Genomic DNA, 5914 nt, shown 5'->3' on the forward strand with positions numbered 1-5914 from the left:
GCCTCGGCTGCTGAAAGCAGGTATCTGGTTTGTTTGGGTTCTATAATTGTAACACTGTTGCGGTCCTGCTCACTCCAGCTCTGAGATCCCGGCTGGCTGAAAGCAGGGATCTGCGTTTGTTCTATAATTGAAACAATGTTGCGGTCCTGCTGGCTGAAGCCCGGTTGGCTGAAAGGTTTCTGGGGTTTGTTTAGCTTCTATATTTGTAACAATGTTTCTTAAACTGCAAGCTCAGAGGCCGGCAAGGCAGGCGGGGAATGTTGGCTTCCTCCATCACTGAAGCAAGCAAGCCTCCTGTTCGCTTCAAGCTGCCTGGCTGCCGGCCGCCATCTTGGTTGGCAGTTAATTTGGATATCGCCCTGATTAGCCAATGGGAAGGGTAGCAGAGGTACGGCTAATTACCATGTTTCTCTATTTTTAGATAGGATGTTTACCAAATAATTTTCTAATTTCATCATTTCTTCATGACTTTCTACCTTAAAAACTCTTTCGTGCTCGCGTGCACTCTCTCTCTCTCTTCTCTCTCCTCCCTCCCCATCTCTCTCTCTCACTGTGGTCCTGTTATTTACTCAATGGGTTATATTCCTTTGTTTTCATTATTTATTTTGATGTTCAAATTGTTACAGATTTCGTCAATGAGAGCTCCTTCAAATAGGTTCCTGTGATTATGACACAAAAAGATGTTCCAGGCTCTTCTTGTATTTTCCCTGCCCCTGTCCTGGAATCAACCATTTCTTCAAGAAGTCTCTGTTCTTTTCAATAATAAATGAGATTTAGAAACCACATGGAGTGTTAAGTGCACTCGTTGATCCTGAGCTCTATGAACAGAACCTACATACTTGTGTTCATATACACACATGCATACATATACATATATTAACATTTAATCATTTCTATCCTATGAAGTAGCTACTACTTTTATTATTTTCATTTTATAGTTGAAGAAACTGAGAATCAGAAGCTAAGTAACTTGCCAAAGTTCTCCCAGTTAAGTGATAAGACCTAGATTGGAACCTGGGTAGTCTGGCTACACATCTACCCTCTTTTTTTTAAAAAAGGAAACTAAAAAGATATTTTAATTAAATATAATGCATAATCTTCAACTGTATCCTGGAAAAGGAAAAACAATGTTCTAAAGGACTTTAATAGGACAGTGGCAAAATTTGATGATGGTACTGCTCAGTCCAAAATGTCAAACATTGCAGGTGATTATCTGGCCTCTGCTTGCTTCTTACAGCCACTTACACCATTTTGGCTGTAGTTACCCCAGCATGAGCTCACGTTCTGTAACTTATACCCATTACTTTTGTTCTTTGCTTTGAGCATTATAGTGAATCTGTTTCCGTTTCCATATTTTAATCATTCTGACAGCTGAAAGGAGCTTGCCTGCCTTCTTCCATTCTCTGTCTTTTCTTCAGCATAAACATCCTCCATCCTTTCAACCATTAGCCTGAGAAGCTGCTTATGTGTGCTGTTTGCCAATGCTCCTTCCAAAGAATGGCACCTGAGTCGTCTGGCTCAGGATCTTTCATGAGGTTGCAATCAACCTGTTGGCCGGGGCTGCAGTTGTATAAAGGCTTGACTGGGGCAGGGGGATCGGTTTCAAAGATGGCTCCATCCCATGGCTGTTGGCAGGAAGCCTCAATTCTTCAACACATACACCTACCTCTCCACAGCACTTCTGAGTGTCCTCATAACATGGCAACTGGCTTCCCAGGAAGGGAGAAATCTCTTTGTTAGGCTGATTAGGCTTGGGAAGGACCTGACACCCTTTTCAAATGGACCAATTTCCCAGGCTTCTGATGGGCCACCCCTTAACCAATCTATTTCCTAGATCTCTCCGGGTTATGTCTCTTATCCAATCTAATCCTTTTCCCAAGTTAGACTGACATACCTCCATGGTGGCCTTCTTGGTTCCTACTGCACATTGGCTTACCTCCCCCTTTATTGTTTTCTCTCTTCCCCCAGTGATCTGGGAGGAACAGACTCCTGGTTCCCTGGGGAGTGTGTGAAGCTGTAACTTCCTAAAGAAGCAAGCCGGCTTATGGTCCTTAGGTGATTATGCCTAATAATGCCTGATTTCCTTTGCTCCCCTCCTTTATAACAGCTATCTATGCTAACATATCCACTGGAGAGTGAATAAATAACACATGATATATTCATTCAAAGAAATGCTCTACAGCAGTGGAAATGAATAAATTTACAGCTACCTGTATGCCCACAGATGAAGCAAGATGCAGAAGAAAATACACAGGAAGATTCCACTGACATACAAATTTAAAACATAAAAAACCCTACATATATTGCTTAAGAATATATACATAAATAATAAAATTATAACAAAGTGCACGGAAATGAAAAACACCAAATTTAGGAAAATCAATTTTATTTGGGGAAAGTAAAGAAAATGTGATCACAAAGTAAATACTATTAGTAATGCTCTACTTCTTAAGCTGTTTATTCCTTGACACAGTTTCTGAGTGCATTAATCTGCATACCTTTTTATAAGTCTGAAATGTGTCATAGTATATTCAAAAGAAAAACCGAGTTTCCCCTTGAGTTTTCAGTTCTGGCCTCACAGCATTGGGGAGAAGCAGGGAACAGGCTGCTGCTATCCCCCTGGCCACAAATTCCCCAGGTCAAGAGTTCCGCATCCACCTGTTTCGGAACTTGCTTACAGGACTAGTGCGACAGAAAAGCATTGTGGGGTCATGGCGCATACGGACAAGATGAGGGACTATACTGAGCAGCTCATGGACTATGTGAGGCTGGGAGATACCAACCAACAAGACATGCGCGTGGGTGACTTCTGGCTCACAAAGGCTTGATCCCAAAGCAGTTTCAAGTACTGGCCCTTTGGTACCAAGGTCAGAATGGGGACTACACGAGAATGCTGCAGATCCCAAATCGGAAAAAGCACGATTGGGCTAAGATGGCAGTCATCAAGTATAAAGGGAACTGCCTCCCACCCATTTTCATAGGAATCATTTTCATGAACACCTGTAATAGGGTTTTATATCTTCCCCAGATGTTATCTTCAGTTCCACAACATCAATGAAAGTCATTAAACTATTTTGCCCTACCTAGTTTGGCTCAGTGGATAGATGTTGGCCTGCGAACTGAAGGGTCCCAGGTTTGATTCTGGTCTGGGGCACGTACCTAGGTTGCAGGCTCATCCCTGGCCCTGGTCAAGGTGCATGCAGGAATGCAGGAGACAATCAACATCGCTCTGTCGTCTCTCCCCCTCCCTTCCACTCTTTCTAAAAAAAAAAAAAAACAACAAAAAAAAACAATGGAAAAATATCCTCAGTAGAGGATTAACAAAAAAAAAAAAAAGTCATTAAACTTAAAATGATGAGAATCATTGATGGCTGCCTCCTAGACGACCCACACGGGGATGGAGCCCACAATCCAGGCATGTGCCCTGACCAGAATCAGTGACCTCCTAGTTCATAGGTCAAGGATCAACCACTGACCACTGAGCCACACCAGCCGGGCAGTCATTAAACTTTTTTTTTTAAATTGTGATATTTTGCCTTTTAAGTAAATTATTAAGACACTTTTATGTGTAACAATTGAAGCTTTGCAGTAATGACTATTTTCTTTCTTGTTTTTGTTAGATGTTTTACGAGTAAGCTCATAAATCTAAATTGTAATAAATCCATATTAATAAGTTTTATTAAATATTTCATGCCTAAAAATCCTTGACTTTATTTAACATTAACAGCACAGTAGATGGTGTTGACAATTTGTGGTGTGTTTTTTTTATTCCTCACCCCAGGATATGATGTTTTTTTATTAATTTTAGAGAGAGGCAAAGGGAGAGAAACACTGATGTGAGAGAGATTGATTTTACAGAGAGAAGGGAGGAAGGGTGGGAGGGAGGGAGCAAGGGAGAGTGAGAAAGCGAAACATTCATGTGAGAGAGATACGTGCCCCAACCGGGGATCAAAACCACAACCCACATGAAGAAACAGAATATACTAGCATCTTAAAACCCCAATCCAAGTACCCTCTTTCAGTTACTTCATTCCCACTCAGGAGTAACCAAGATCCTATTTTTGTACTTTACATAAATAGATCCATAAAGCATATATTCTTTTGTGTATGGACTTTTTTGCTCAATATTAGGTTTTTGAGATGATCCAAACATGTAGTTATAGCTCTTGCAATCTTATTGTTTTCTCTTGTGACATAATTTGACCATTTGGGTTGTTTCCAATTTTGGATATTACTAATGATGCTATGAACACTCACTGCATCTAAGTCAAAAAAATCTCAGTGGTAGCACCAGTATCCCACTGAACTATTCAGAAGGGGTGCTGAAGGATTTTTTTTCAAGCTCTTGCAAACTATAAATTAGCCCGGCTGGTGTGGATCAGTTGGTTGAGCATCATCCCATGCACCAGCAGGTCACTGGTTCGATTCCAGTGACCTGCTGGTGCATGGGGTCGCACTCTCAATCCCCAGTAGGGGGCATGCAGGAGGCAGCTGATCGATGTTTTGCTCTCACATGGATGTTTTGTTTTCTATTTCTCCCTCTCCCTTTCTCTCTCTGAAATCAATATAAACATGTTTTTTAAAAAACTATAAATATCTTAAAGTAAAAACTTGTAGATATCTTGGTGAAAATTAATAAAGTTGAAACCAGGATTACTACCAATACAAAATGTAAGTAGGGAATTATTTTTACTAATGCCATGTTAATCATTCTGATATCTTTCCCTAAATTAACCTTCAAATTGCAATCTCAGCATATCAAAAGAAATTCAAATGAGAGACCTAACCCTAAGCTTTATGTTTAATTATATTTGGCTGCAAAGGGAATATTTTTTTAAGCTATTTCTTTTCAGACCATTACACCCCATAAAGACACGCTAGGATTAAGAATTTATACCAGTTTGTTAAAAGTAAATGTATTCACAAAGTGCAACTTTCTTCAGAAAATATGATTTCAAGTGCAAAGATGTAAGAATGTCTAGTATTCACTGATGTCAAAATCATTATTTCGGGATTTATTTAAAAAGTGGCAACAGATTCTCAAACACACAAACTACTGCCAGAAAATTATACACATGAGGAAAAGAGCTCTTGTAAATCAGTTTCTAATGGGAAATTAAAATGTAGTACAAAGATATAATACAAGGGTTTAACTAAAGAAACCATCTATGAAAAAGGATAATAAAATACCATTATTTTGTTTATGTGACTAAAATATCAGAGCAGAGAGTTCTGAGGGCGATTTTTAGCTCTGTTAAGACCTACTTCAGACTGCCATGCCATGCAATCGGAAAGAATTATATTAACACAAGCCTAAATCCTGTAATAGGTCATTTTCAACACTATGAGACAATCTATGGCTCCGCATCCTGAGTGTTGTTCTCCTTTGTTGCAAAGAGAAAAACAATAAATGCAACTTGTTCAAATACCAAAAAAAGAGAGAACTGTATGGAAGATATTTTAACAAACATGTGACACATACAAAAAGAAACAAACAAAAAGGCAAAACAAACATGTCACAATTCCCTGAAGTCTAAAAATAACTAAATATGCCTTAATAAAAATATAAAAGATAAGTAATAATCATTTTAAAATATTCTATTGGTTTTGCTAAATATGAAAAATATTGTTTTTATTAGTTTGAAGAAGCATTATTTTATTCATTTTATTACATCAAATTTTAAAAGAAACTTACTAAATTTTAAACATTATTTAAACAAAAATATCTACCTCATTTTAAGTCAATGCAAATTTCACTCATTTAGAACTCTGTACTAGCATATTAACATTTGGGGAATTTTTGGAAAGATACATTATTACGTATAAAACTGTTTTATAAGACCTTAGGGATAAGAAATGGTTCATAAAACTTTACAAATATTCCTAAACAATGTTTAATACAATGAAAATTATA

Source organism: Myotis brandtii, unplaced genomic scaffold (genome assembly GCF_000412655.1).
Source record: "Myotis brandtii unplaced genomic scaffold, ASM41265v1 scaffold953, whole genome shotgun sequence".
Classification (NCBI taxonomy): domain Eukaryota; kingdom Metazoa; phylum Chordata; class Mammalia; order Chiroptera; family Vespertilionidae; genus Myotis; species Myotis brandtii.